Genomic DNA, 15,683 nt, shown 5'->3' with positions numbered 1-15,683 from the left:
GGCCACATCGAATATGGCGGTGAGCAGATGTATAATTCGTGGTTGCATTACAACTAGAAGTCGAACGCTGGCGAAAGGAGTTGAAATTATGCCTCGACTTTCTTTCTTTCATTTTTTTTTTCTTTTTTCACGCGATGAAGTGTATTGGAAATTGGTTTGAAGGGGTGGGTGTCATTGAGGATGGCAGCCCTGTTTTGTATAGCCTCTACAGCTATCAAGTCAAACGCTGCAGTAGCTTCTCTTCAAATCGAATATAGGGATAGTGTGCGCCAGCTTTTATCAGTGAAAAATGGCGGAGCAAAAGTCGGTGCTTGTACAACATTGGCTTTCCAAGAGAGAATTGGGGAATCGATTTTATTCCAAATGGGGTGGATCTGTGGCCTGTGCTGGGCTGCGGGAGGAGGGGCAGAGTACAGAGAAATGAGGAGAGGTTGAGCCTCACGGCCGCAGCCTAAGAAAGTGTGTTCCTAAGAACGTCAACCACCCTGGCATCGATGCACGGTCCCATCCCCCCTCCCTGAAAAACCTAGATCCTGCCGGCCGTGCCAGTCTCGAGGGCAAAGTCCCACAGGGGTTGTAGGGTAGCCTTGACCACCGCCCTGAACGGAAACATCCACTCCTCCATCATTTTTGTACTGCTACGATAGCGGTAGCTTACGGGCGTCTCGGAGTCCTGGGCAATCTCAGAGAATGTGGCTCGCCACACTTGAACTCCCTGCTGCGCCGCAAGTCTCGAAGCCGAGTAATCATTGTTGTCATGATTCCGCACTATTCCTTCCACACCGCTTCTAACAGCCGTGCTTCATGGGATCCTACCGTCCGTGGGCGGCGGCACACCGAACAATCGTTCACAGTTCTCTTAATCGTAAAAATACCTTCTAACAAAATGCGACTTCTTGACGCCGAGGGATGTTCATCATATATTTGCGATTGGCGTTGGTTATAGTAACGAAGGTTTGGTGTCCCGACCGGCACTTTGAAAAAGAGCCATTCGGAAGGAACAGTATTATTATTGTTGTAAGTTGCCATTGAAAAGAACATAAAAGAGAAAAATAATTCTGTGGAGTGCTTAGTAGCTATATAGCACACAGACTGACATTCGTAGTCGAAAAAAAAAAGAAAAAGGATATTTTAAATATCCCATATTTATTTCTCTTCCCCTTACAGTTTCTTTTTTCCTCTCTCCCATCTCTTCTTCCACCTGTACTGTACATTTTTTTACCCGCTTACGTATCCTCCCTGCTGGCTGATGTTTAGTGTTTGTCGTTGGCCAGACAGCAACAGTAGGGTTGCAGCATAATTTGTGCGCTCTATTTAGTTGTTCTTACAAGCACAAATAAAAAAATGGTAGGAGAAAGACCACGTTATATCTAAAGAGGGATAGTAGATGTGTGATACAGAAATATTTGCGATATTTGCAGTATTTATACAGGACTGTAGCAGATGCGCGTAATAGACCCCATTCTTCAAAGAGAGCGGCATTGTTGGCCGTCTGGCAAGAACCACGACTTTCTGCTATCTGATGGCAGCTCGTGCTTGCGGTAGCAATTGAAAACGCAGCGCCCGTTGCGAAGTGAATGTCATGCAGTGGAGCGCTAAGGTGTTCAAAGGAATATGTTTTGAGCGGTTTCCTTTCACTCTACAGATCTCTCCTTCGGTGGCCACTAACACCATCCACGGGAAACTTGACTAAAATTAGACGGTAAGAACATTCTGCACATCTTCAGTAGTAGTTGTCGTTGTTAACTCTATTAATACGCCATATCGTCTGCTTGTATTTAGCAGAGTTGCTGGCGCGCCAGGCCTTACCTAATTGTATTGCTGTTTTTAATTCAGCTTTATTTCAATTTATTTTAATAATAATAATTTTAATTGAGGATATTGCATGGCACACGTTAACGTGTGATGTTCTTGCAGGATGAATGGATGATTAGTGATGTATAATTTTAGGTTTAAAGTCATTGCATGACACAATATGATGCGGAAGCGTTCTGTGGTGTGGATGAATAACTAGTAATAACTAATTTCTGTGACATCGTATGACCTGGGAAGTTCCTGTGGGTGGCGAAAGAATGATTAGTGGTGATTAATTTTGGAGATTTATTGTCACTGCCTGCCGCAAAGGGACGTGGGAGGGTTTGTGGTTTACATAAGTGTCAAAACTTGTAGCGCTACAGAAACCACCAAAAAATGTGCATGTGAGTGCCTATCGAAGGTATACTGCCCTAGCACTCATATAAAATGAAAGGGGCGAGTAAATTATATGTTGGGGTTTGACGGGGCAACAAAACCAGACTCCACCTATGAGAGACGCCGTAGTAGAACCTGCTGGGGTTTCTTTAAATCTCTGCCGAAGGCTCGTGTTCTAACGTGCTAATACTCATAAGCTCAGCCGTCGTTGCGATGAGCTTTCAGAACGGCATCACCAGTCTAATACCGATGACAACATTTTGTTTCTATATATTCGCATTTATCTGATTTTATAGCATTGTCTTGTTCAGTTTTATGATCTAAGTGAAAAAGCAGTAAACAAAGCAGGGGAAGGGTGGAGGGGGGAGGGTGCATGCGCAACGCACTAACCGTTTGGCATGCGTTAAGCGACTAGGGCTAAAGCGGTCCGCCAATGTATTAGGTTCAATGGCGTCAGGGCGGGGGCTTCATCGCGACTGTATTTAAACCGGAATGACTTACCGAGTATGTACTATCGACCAAAAAAGTTTACGGACCAAGGGATCTGACAAAAAGCTGAATATCTCCGCAGCCTCAAAATGCAGCCTGGTATTCCCATTTCCAGCCCCTACTTGGTGTATGCGAACAACATTGTGATGTACGGTTTTACTGGCTACTTTTAAAGGCTGCTCGGATATTTAGCGTTTTCTGAGATGCCGTGGTCCATAAACTTTTTTTTGGTCGATAGTACGTATTAACCAGGTTTTACTGTATTTGACCTGTCTACAGGCGGTTGAATATAATGGCACTTAAATGAAGGACTAAACCTTGTGTGTGTAACGTGTTAACACTGCGACAGACTGTGTTTATTTATTTATTTATTTATTTATTTATTTATTTATTTATTTATTTATTTATTTATTTATTTATTTATTTATTTATTTATTTATTTATTTATTTATTTATTTATTTATTTATTTATTCCTACAGAACCCAAATTGGGCACTATTGTCGGGGGAGACAATATGATCAAGGCAAGAAATTAAGTGCAATCAAAGGAGGCATATGAACAATATTGTTTGACGATGTACCAGGTATCAGTTTTCATAAAGATATACATGTTCTTGCAGCAGTGTAAAAAAATAAAGGAAGGTGGCGCAGTGACGATACAGTCTGATAATAAATTCCACTCTTGCATGGCACAGGGAAAAATCATATCTGAAAATATTAAACTGGCGTCATTATCTATTCTTCTCTACAGGTATTCTTTTTTATTTCTTCCAGTTCTGTTATTAAAAAAAGTGGTCGCAGTTTCACCTGAAAGGCGAAGCATCAATTGCGATAGCGAATTTGTAGAGAGCTATACGGAGTAATGATAATAGCTTGATCAGCTGTATAAACTTGGACATGCAGCAGCACCGGCAACACGCACAACTGTTGTCGACGCTGTCGGCGTTTTGCCAGCGTTTTGCCCCAGGCCTTTCGCGCGTCGGAAAAATGCGCGTTTGCTCTACATATATGGTGATTGTAAAGGAGGAAAGAGACGCCTACTTCTGCAGCCCTTAAGGAAGCACGGCGCAGAACGCGCGTTTGTTCTCCGCCGTGGGTTCACTCCCCGTGAAAGAGCGCGTCCCTCGCGCCCTTTCACTCGCACATGCAGCGTTCGGCGGCGCGCGGCGACGATTTCATCTCCATTGACGTCATACGGAACCTCATGGCGACGGCGACGACGACGGCGACGCCGACGGCAGAAATCTGCTTTAGAGTGTCCATATAATTGCTATCGCAATAAAATATTGTAAAACAGTGAGTGCCGTCGACATATTCTGCTTTGTGAAAACAAAGGCCATCCGAGTGCGTTCACTGTATGGGAAGCGCTTCTCGTGAAAACATATTCGCCCAAAAGAAACCGAGATTCTCTCTACTGGACGCTCTTTAGTACCTCCACCCATGATTTCGTTGCCGGATCTCAACCAGCACATGCGTACTCGAGAATCGGGCGCACATTACTATTAGCCCCGAGAACGACCTACAGGGGCGCTGCGCGCACCGCTCTCGTGACGTCACGGCACGGACTCTCGCCTGTCGTCTGCTGCCGTTCGGGCGCTGTCCGGGCGCCTGCTGCAGTGTTTCCGTTTGTTCGCTGTCGTTCTCTGTGCTTGTATACTTATGACGGTCATCTCAAATACATTTTACGACGTCTTCATTCGCGCAAACTTGTTCAAAGAGCTTATTTCCTAGACGACAATTTATTTCTCAAGGGCAACGCTGCAGTGTCAGCCGAGGGAGCTCAGACCAGCCCGTTGCGTGTTTTTCATGCGCGGATCTAGACTTTCCAGATTGAGGGACTAATAAAGAAGCATAAATAGCACGTCACTAGTCACTAATAAAAGCATAAACGCATAAACAGAATACAGTTAGGGTACCATACCTGCAGTGGTGCAACGAGCATGTCACTATGTCTGCTACATATGACTGCTACATGTACCTTGATTTTAGCCCATTAAAACGCGTTTGCTTATGACGAGTAGCTCATGGTATAGTATCTAATTTTCCATTTCTTCACAGAAACGTTCGGCAGTAACATGAGGACCTGAGAGTGCAGTTTACATTCAACCAGCCCCACTTGTTGCTTTAACTGCTTCTCAAAATTAGGCCGTTCCTCACCAGTTAATTTCAACTGGCGGTAATATGAAGTAAAGTTAACTGAGGCTTACAGCTATTTGCAGAATACGCAAAGGAATTTACCAATATTTATTCACTGTTCCGTTTTACATGTTCAACTCACTTGTGAAATTTGCTGCTGCTTGTTCCTTGAGAAACAGACATCACAAATCTGTTTGGCGAACTGACACAGGCACCTCGGCCCAAATATTTTAGTGAAATATGCCTTTTGGACCGTATCGCTGCCGCTAGAAAGAAGCCGAAGCCTCATGCAATAGCAATATAGGGCTTATTGAATATATCATTATTCCCCTGTGGAGGTCAAAAATCAAGTGACTTCATTTAAGGCTTGTGGTGTCTTCTCCATGTGGCGGGTATGTGAGGTTTTCTTTTATGTACTCACGAAGCGAATAGTTCTCAGTTTGTCTAGTTGGACAACGCAGGATCGAGACATGGTGAGGCAGAAGGCGTTTGAATTTTCCTCTTCACTGTTTAGCCTCGAGTATACCTTAGACATTGCAATTAGCACTTGAAGAACTGCTTCATGGTTTCAATTCGAAGTTGTAGTGAACTGATGGGTTTCGCGAATAATGCATGCCTTGCCATAACCACAGTCGGTAGATTTAGTTGCGTAAGGGCTGTGCCATGATGTCGAGAAAGGCAACTGAGGGTCCCTATGAAACATTTTCTCGGGTGCAATTGATAGGTTCTCGGTCTTAACCACGAAACTGTTCTTTCAGGTGATTGCTGTTATGGTATCCGTGAAGTGTATACATACTACATGTGACGCGCCGTCGTGTTAACATCCATGAGCAATGCGTTTTCCGGGTGCCCATTGCGTGTTTGAAGAACGGTGAAAGTATTAGCAAGCGTTTTCATGCAAAATGCGTGCCTAACTCTTCCTTTTACGCATTAATAAAGTAGCCATGTTTGACTAGAGCAACTCACCATAGTAATAAGAATCATCATAAAAGATTTGCTGTGCAGTTTCCTTCTAACACGCATTTATAATATTGACATCAAATACTAATACCAATATTTTTCTTCCCTGTAAAATGCAATGTCTCTCATAGCTAAGCACTAAGGGCATGGTAATTGTTTTGCGGAGCATCATACACAACTTCGTGTGTTGAAATTGCAGACATTCTTTTTGCGCAAAGTTTATGGACAGACACTACGCATATACGCACTCCCAAACAATAGACCCCTTCAATGCTACATAGCTTGCGATGTCCACACCGCAAATTTTCACGACTCGCGGTTTTGAAGAAGAAACTGCCATGCAGGCATGACAGTAAAAAGAAGTCAGCATATCCTTCAATAAGTATGGCTCGAGACCAATACCCCAAGCATGCACGAAGGGAACGAGCGCGCGCAGCAGCCGAGCGAGCGCCGTCCTGGCTGTGACGTCACTCGTAAAGGGCGCCACTTCAACTTCTCGCCGCTAATATAGAGTGTTTAGTTCCATTTGATTGGCACACTCCGAAAGGTTCTTCGCAAGAAATTTAGCAATCAGCTGGCCTTTGGTGTCACATTCTCAAAGTGAGCATTTCATGGAATATTTCCTGCCTGAACTACTCCTATTCCGATACAGCAGTTAGTCATTAAACTTTGCATCTCATAATCAGTACTAAAATGGCGTTTTTTGGGAAACTAATCGGGTTACATATGGAAATATTCAAGTTCATGTACCATGTATAGCACCATGTGAGTATGGAATCAAAGTCTTTTTGCAGATATTCTGCACTAGTTGCACCAAATGACGTCATGTAAACACAAGAATAATCCGCGTACAAACGGAGCCGACTAGAAATGTGGTTAGTGAGCTCGTCAATATAAATCGAAAAACAGAAACGCGCCCAGGACACATCCCTGGGGGAGGCCAGATAAGACAGTAACTGGAGGTGACGTCACGCCATCCAGAACAATGCACTGCTTCCTTTCAAACAGATAAGACTCGATCGAAGGTAAAGTGGCGCCGAAAATGTTGAGAAATTACATTTTTTGAAGCAGCCGTCTTAGTCATATGTGCATGTAGGCTTAACCGGTGTAACGTGTTTGGTACACCTGGATAATTTCAGTGGTAGTTGTTTCCGGCCCACGGTATACTGCGTAATGCAGGCTTCCTATATATGCCTTGTTTTGTCCCTGCTATGTTTCAACACACGGATCTACGAACATTGGTACACTCATGATGGTCAATTATCATATATACTTTATTTTGCTACTACATTGTTGCATCTAGACGTGCAGGTGAAACAGTCGGTCCCGTTTTTATATAAAGCGTCTTTTTTTTTTCGTTTTTTTACAAGAAGGAGCATGCCGCCAAGCGGAAAGAACACGGAAGCACAATTTCCCTTTCCCGGTTTGTTGTGGTCCGTCCTAAAGACGCGACAGGAACCAGTCCATATGCGAAGTTACATCAGAGAAGTGCGGGGAATTCTTGACCCCAATGTGTGGGATTCCCTGGAACTGCCGCTGACCTCCAACCGCCGACAGGGGAATCCCTGGCCCGTGAGCGAGCTACTCGTGAAGCCCGTGCAAAATACTGAGTGAAAGGCACAGCGAAACGGTTACACGCTTGCAGTGAGCGAGAGCCTCAGAGAGGATTGTATTCGCCTCGTCTTTTCTTACCACTAATGCCGCGCTCCATATACATTGCCGCGGTCGCCCACTGTATGTGCGAGCGCGTCGCTACAACGTGACGTGGTACGGCTATCAGCTCTTCCGGGTCACTTGGAGAGGACTAGAGCGAGAGTGAAAAAGTGGGCGAAAGCGGGTAAAACCCAAGACAACATTGCGCGGACGTCAGAAACGCCAAAGGCCCCACTGACTCTACGGGCGCCAATCCTCAAAGTTTTGAGAGGTGCCTATCAACCGACATACTATTCCTCACTGAACTCATGCAAAACAATTTGGAAGTGTAGCCGGTGATGGCCTTCAGAAAAGGTTAAACCCTGACTTGGCACTACGTCACAAAAGCAACAGTTTCGCGTGTTTTGACACTAAATATGCAGTGCTGACTTGGTAGACGAAGACTTGATAAGTCTTTTCGCGCGTATGATTGTCGCACGTGTTTAGTGGAGGTCTAGAATTATTGTGGCGCACGATTCATTCTGCCCTTATAAATCATGATGAAACGTCAGCATCGCGAGGAGGTCACTGCATTTATCATGCTTAAACACGAGCCCCATGGCTCAGAGAGATGCTCAGCAAGTTAGCATGTATGTTTTGTCGATGCTTGCATCTGATGTTTCAGTGGGTATACCATCACACACTAATATCTTACGAAATGAGCTAGCTCATGCTTTGGCGTTGTCATCGCACAACCTTAACTTCAGTGGTGATCTTAGGAAGGCTGTTCGGCACAAGAATAAAATCAACGGAATCAGAGGAGGCAGAAAGAGCGCTCATTCTTTGGTGCTCTTTCTGTCTCCTCTAATTTCTTCCGTTAATTTTAACCTTGCATCACACGTCCTTCTTAAGATGTGCACAAACTAGCCCAACATGGTACTCTGCTTAAGTTCGGTGATAACAATTCATCGAAATTCGGCGGCGCTCCACTGCCCTTGACCAATTCGAATAAAATCTGTTGTATTTGAGATAGAACTTTGTATTTTAGTAACTGTAGAAGCGGAATTTCTGTTTATGATATTTCATCGTTTAGAAAAATTGCCGCAAATTGGTATGTTTCAGGAAAAAATGGAAGCACGAAGTATACAAATCCGTTACTCTGCGCCAAAAACAAGACATATTAACTGCATCCGTTATCGCATTTAAAGCGGCAAAATTTGATGCAGTAATTTAAGGCTTACGTGAATTTGCTACAATGTTTACCTGGGTGTTGGAAAAGTTCTACTCGCATAAAGATGGGACATTTCATGCTGCCGTATTAGTATAATACAAAACTTTTCTCCGCTTTAAATGTATTTTTAGGTGCAGTTTACAGAATTCTCTTTTTCTTTCACTGCTGAGTTGCAGAGTCGTAAACTTCATAGCTTAATTTTTTGAAATTATGCAATTCTTATCTTTTTTACGATAAAATGAAAATAAAATCGAAATCAGCCGAAATCAAAATTCCGCTTCCAACAGTCGGTAGATTTTAACTTTTTTCTTTTAAATAAAACACAGGTCAAGAAATTGAGTGCAGTGCTTGCCTAGAAAAACGATTTCTTCGTTATCATGTATTTAGATAAGGGTCCCCGAGCTAAAGCTTCCTGGTAACGCACCGCAGTAGGTGTCTACTGCTCAAGTTATGCATACAATGCGTTAATGTCGCAGATCGGCTTCGCCGATAAGCACGTGCGCCGGGCCCTTCGGTCCAGACCTGTAGACATTACAGTGAAATGCTTGAGAATTTGCTGTTAGAATGCCCAACTTTCAGCAGTTGTCACTGTGTGCTACTGAGCAAGTTCCAGCTACTTTATCTTGATCGAACTGCGCTTAATGATTGCTAGTTTCCGAAAGGTCGTGCTTTCCTCTTCTTTTTCCCTTTCTTCACCTCCTTCCACTTTTCTTTCTCTCTGCGCAGTGCTTATTTGTGTTTACGTGCATAATAGTAATACTAATTATAATAATAATTTTCAGTTAACACGGCTCATATCTCGCGATCGTTGAATGGAGTTCGCCAACGTACGCCTAGCTGTTTCATGGACCAATCACTTCATGTGGTGCTTACAAGCCCAAGCAACGTGTTCCAAATGACGTCGTGTATTGCAGCTTCGAGCCAACGTGCGGCTCCACCGGTTGGGCAAAACGACAAAAAAGAAGAAAAAAACAGTTAACCTGGCTTGTCGTATCGAAAAGCGGAAATACTGCTACCAGAACACGCATCAAATTATGTTTGAAAATTTTACAAAACGCCATGTGTTTTATTACAATAATTTTGTTGTTTAATTGCCTGTTGCAGATAGCACAATTCCAATTCTTGAATTGGTTTAATCGAAGAGATGTACACTACTTGCACATCAAATTAAAATGTCTAATTGGAAATTTGAAGAAAGTTTGAATAATTACGTATTTAACTAATCTTTTAAAAAATTATGGGGTTTTACGTGCCAAAAACTCGATCCGATTACGAGGCACGCCGTAGTGGGGGACTTCGGAAACTTGGACCACCTGGGGTTCTTTAACGTGCACCGAAATCAAGTACACGGGTGTTTTCGCATTTCGCCCCCATCGAAATGTGGCCGCCGTGGTCGGGATTCGATCCCGCGACCTTGTGCTCAGCAGCCTGCATTTAACTATTTACCTTACGGCACATATTGCAGCCTATGAATTGTAGCCGGTGAGCTACTTGTGAGCTTAGTTGATTTCTTAAATGGGGCGCCATGTAGAATTTCTTATTCTTGCCGTAGGAGCTGCGCCTTTGCGCCCTCCTGAAACACTTGATTGAGATATAATAGTCGTCGACAGGACCACATATCTAATCAACCTTGCCGATCTGCTCGCGCGTTTTCCAAACAATGCGCCGCATTGAAGCAAGGCACCCGCTCTTCAGTCACTTTGTCCACCAAGTTTTCCTGGCAAGGGTGGCTTAGGCAACCAAACTCAATAACCTCTTCAGGAGACCCTTGGTCAAAGCCACCCCAGAAACCGCTGCTAACGCCACCTCTGCCTGCAATGCGACGATCATGCGATGATATGATATGCGATGATCATGTGCATTACTTCATGTATGTACGGCAACAGCAGCAGATCTATACCCGCTTGACCAACTAAGTATTTCGCGAACCCCTTAAATCTTTCATGCCGAAGTTTTATTCTATTATCTAGAGGTGTAAATTCTTGTTTATAGCTTGAGTTGGCGTCAGTTATGACGTAAGTACTGTCGAAAAAGAAATGGCATTTATTCTAAATATATGCCTCAGTGATTTCTCGTCCTGAACGATCGGAAAATATTTTACGGCAGTGAAAGCACATAAATGAGTTTGTGTTTTCATTTCATAGCCCGTTAGGGCTACTCAGATTGTTTTAAATGTGTTTTTCTCTGGTTCTCTCAAGTTGGTGACAGAATGACCCTCTCCTACAATGTTCGTCAGGGAAACATGCATGCGCGTTTGTATGGGTCGCGCGCTTCAGGTATAAACCCGCTCCGTTTCTGAAACATTGCTCGCTTTTTATTGCATGTAAACATTCAGTCCTCATCGTTCTCCCGCAAAGGTCCCTGAATTTATTTTGTCGTCCTTGCGGTTTGAAGGAAGGAGTTAAACATTCCAGCTTCCTACGGTTAAAGGCTGAAATGATATAAACGAATGGGGTTTTACCCTTTGTGAAACACTGTCTAGAAAGCACAGCACACACTTCCTACACGAAGTCTTCAAAGATATTACGCCATGCGCCACGACCTCAAGTAAAAAAAAAAGGGGGGGGGGGAATTAAAAAAGAAAACTACCAAATAAATCACATAAAACGCTGTGTGCCGGCACGTGCAATATTGGTCCACCGGCGAAAGCGTGGTGCGCATATCCTCGCGTGCTCGTCCACAGAGCAGGCACTCCCCGCGACCGCAACTCAGCGGTTAATTCCACCGTCGAATAATAATAAAATAACAAGAAAACGACATAAAGAGCGCCGAGACATTAACCGAGGCGCGCCGTGAGCAATGCCAGCAACCCGGAAGGCCGCCAGCAAGGCGCCCCTCATACGTAGCCTTGCGAAACGCAACGCCACGCATGCCCTATCGGCCCCTTGCGGGCTCCATACGCACGCACGCGCGCACCTCCCCTCCTTGATGGGCCACCACGGGTTCCAATGCCACGGCGACCCGCGGGAGAAAATCGAGGAGACTGGAACAAACGGCGCGCGCGCCCAGTTCCGGCCGGCGCTGCACGCGATAGCAAGTGTCGTGTCTGGCTTGCTTATCTTTCTGGCTTCGTTTTCTTGTTGTTGTTCCTGTGCTTTGGGTGTTGTTTCGCTTCGGCGTCTCGCTTGTGGCACCCCGAAAGGGGACGACACCCAATTGCCAGTTCGTGCTCCTCGCCTGTATAGCCGCGTAAACGCGCCGACCATGCGCATATGAAACGGGTGTGGCAGAGGCTCGAACATTTACCGAATACAGCCTTATACCGCGGGATTGCGGAACAACTTCTGGCGTAATTCCGGAAGCGCTGTTCTCTGCTAAAGCAAGCGGTGTCAAATGGCGGCCATTTGAGAAAGTGATGTAAACGGGCTGCGCGCGAGGCATCATACCAGCGACTCCGGCGGTGGCAAGTGTTGCGTCGACGCTCACTTATACAATCCACGTTGGGTTTGCTATATGCGACCGATGTTGCAGCTCTTGTCGGACAGCTACCCGGAAGCTAAAATTCGCGGACGGTCAATGACGTTGACTTGGCTAGGTGACTCGAAGTTACCCAGAAAACGCAGAAAACTAAACGAGGTTGTCTATGTAACATGTCCCGGAAGCATATAAGTAAGCATGACATTAGTCGTATTACTTCATCAACATAGGCACTTCCTGTTTTCTTTTTGGCCGCTCCTAAACCAATGTGTCGCTAGATTTCTCCGAAAGATAGCGGACTTCCCGGGGAGAAGACGACAACGCCCAAGTTCCGGTTGCTTTTCGAGCGGCTACCTAAATGTAACCAGCGCTCAAGCAAGCCCTCCGAAATTTGCGCACGCCATCTTGTTTTCGGAGGCCATTGCTCCAGTTGCCTAAGAAATCGCGCATCTATTTTCTGGCAGCGCACCATTAAGGATTTGGGATACGTCTCGTCTCGGCTCTCATATTTTAGGTGAAGGGAGCCATTAGCCTGAGGTTGCTTTTCGTAAAATCGAACTTGGCATCTCGATGAACATTCGCAGTTATCATCACCAATGGCTTAAGCCAGTTGTCATCGCTGTTTTCATCACCAGTGCAATTAGTAATCACGAATGGCTCTAAGCTTTCGGTGATATTATTGCGAATGTTTTAGGCGCTTCGGGCCATGACAGTGGCATATGTGTTTCGATTTAACTCTGAAGACAGTAAAAGTTCCGTATGAAACCTCAGAATTTTGCGTGCAGACTTCCATTTCCCTACTCATCTCTCTCCATTCCTATCTACTTAGATGCATTTAACCCCTTTCCCCCGCACCGGGTAACAAACTGGGCTTTTTTGTTTTTCTGGTTAACCTTTCTGACTTTCCTCTGTTCCTCTCTCACGCGACGGTTGATTAGCCATGGTATCCATCATTTCATAACACGTTTATTCTTCTTGCGACGTCTTTTCTGCAACGAGTACTTGATGTGACGCACTCTCTGTCTGTTCGTAATGTATATCATGTTCAAAACGAGAGCCATTGGTTTCCTTACGATTGCTATGTACTCTGTTGCCATCGTCATGTTCTCTTGCCACAGCTTGCGAGTATTATGCGCGTGCCACCATTATGCGTGAGAAATCAGTGATGTATGAAATGTGAGAATATAGACCTCGGCTGAAGCTTATTTAATAAAGACGTTTTTCTAAAGATATTATGCCTGGATAACGCGTTAAAGACGCAATTCTGGCCTGAGCTGCTTCACATTTGGTCATTCACTGAAATCCGTGCAAGTCCACATATTTAAAATTTGATACTAATTGATAAACAGGTACTTCCATGTTGGAATGCATGATAAGGGGCCGCATAATCTTGCCGCCGCAGCAAAACGAACCGTGTATAGGCCCAAACTTTCGACAAGTACTTGCATAGGGCACTTCAATTTGCGTAGCTTACGAGTTCGACCACACCCAGAACACAGAGTACCTTATGAGAGGAGGGATGCTTGTCTAAATGTAGCAGTGATACTGGAGGCTGATTAAAACCAGAAGCGATCACTTTGACTTCCTCCTTTCGTGACCACAGCGCGTATGCGATCGCATTTAGCCGTACTCGTTCTGTTTCTCACGTTCGGTGAGCGCGGCTGTTCTTTCGCTACACTGTCGAGCGTTTACAGAGGCAGCTGCTTGGCCCTCAACGAGAATTAGGCAAACACTTCGAGGCTCTACATCACAGCGTCTGGTTTAGCTGGTGCATTGTATTCATGCGCCAAACAGGGAAGGGCCACGGTTTGCAGTCGTTTCCTATGCGGAGCTGGCACTTTTGTTGGCCGGGCGAAACTGGAGCATTCGTGCCTCGTGGCAAAAGCGATGGTCGGGCGGCGTCGGTACTGCTAGACGTTGCCTCCTGGCTAGGCCCCGTACCATGGAGTCGCTATTAGTATGGGAAGCGGCGGCAGGGGTGCTTTTTTTAGCAATCGTTTTGACGCAACAAAACGGGAGACCACCACAACAGTATTGCGCAACGCGTCTGGACAGTGACGTACCAACGGGCCGCTTTCGCTTGGGGGCGGACAATTTTCGCTGACGGAAACGTATTCACGACCTGCTGAAGTCAACCGGTTCCGGCCGCTGCAATCATTTCAAACTCTGCGCAGACTGTTTTTTCGCTCGAGGTTGGCTGTCAAGACCACTCGAGTAAAACGTGACTACGAGTGACATAAATGGAAAGTAGGTCCACCGATGCGTTTTTCGACGAAGCCATGTGCTGCGAAAATCTTGCGCTCGAGGAGACAGCCAGTACGGGATGACACATATCCCCTCGCAAGCAAACTTCACCGCGTACTTTCTTTCACAAGACGTGGTGCCTAATTATTTGGCAGCTGACGACACGAACGTGACACAGCACTGTGAAATATTTTGCGTTGTTTGGTCTCTCGCAATGCACATATACTGCGATACGGCCTAGCAGCAAGGAGGCAACAATGTTCAGGTTAAAAGGAAAATGAGACATCCACCCAAATGTAGCAGTTGCTACAAAAGAAACCCGTACGGGTTCCTCGAAAGAAAAGCCTAGCAGTTGAATAAAAATTCATCCTGGTCCGGGACTCGAACCTGGGACCACCGCCTTTCCGGGGCAGCCGCTCTACCATCTGAGCTAACCAGGCGGCTAGCAGATGGCAGGGCGAAGTCGAATTTGTCAACAACTCGAAGCAAGAGCAAGTGTTTCACGTAATACTTCAGCGGAAACGCGCTAGGTGGAGAGAAGTAATTAATTAAAGGGAAAATGAGACATCCACCAAAATCCACTTCCCTTATGGTGTTTAAAACCTTCTAATGAAAGTTTAGCTGTCACTAGAGCGTTTCGTGAAAACGGGTGCCTCGTGCTAAACTAGAGCCGAAGATAACGTGTGGTGCAACTATGGTTTTGTCTTTTTAGTATACAGCAAAAAATATTAGGTGAAATGAAAGCTATCCGAAAAAGACAAAGTGCGTACATACACGCATTCGTTAAGAATGGTGTTAAAAAGGGCCCCATTGACAAAGTTGGGTACGAAACAACATGGTTGGTTGAACGACACGAGGAACGTGTAAGGATAAGTCAACTGGATAAGCAGAGCGCGAACATAAAGAAACCTATGCTGTATCAATGCGAGCTGCCCCTTTCATGAATAATGCATGCAAGCGCTGGATGACGATATATTGTTCAATGCCATCTCATTAATGGTGAAAGAACATGCATCGCACAAGATGCTACCAGCGTGACAAGCGAAGCCGTGGGCCAGGTACTGGGCATTCCATTCGTGTTCCTAGGCTGGTTAGGCAATCATCGTTTCATTTAGGGTTCCTTAAAAAATACCGAGTGCATTTTATGCTAAAGGACATTTTCTGTTGCGTTGTCATTGTTTGGTAACTAACGCGATTTCTTGTAACTTTCTAACCGTTTTCGTAGGTCGATCATGAGGATAGTGTACTATTACACAGTGGTAAAAACAACACGGTGGTGCGGTACTGATGGTACCGGTACCGGTGTTACCGTGCGATAACGCACGGTGGTTCCGCACGGTGGTAAGGGGAGCGTTCTCGCATTCTTCCCTCGTAACAGGTAGAG

Source organism: Dermacentor silvarum, chromosome 6, assembly GCF_013339745.2.
Source record: "Dermacentor silvarum isolate Dsil-2018 chromosome 6, BIME_Dsil_1.4, whole genome shotgun sequence".
NCBI lineage: Eukaryota > Metazoa > Arthropoda > Arachnida > Ixodida > Ixodidae > Dermacentor > Dermacentor silvarum.
The sequence above is the reverse complement of the archived record's forward strand: the minus strand, read 5'-3'. Positions refer to the sequence as shown.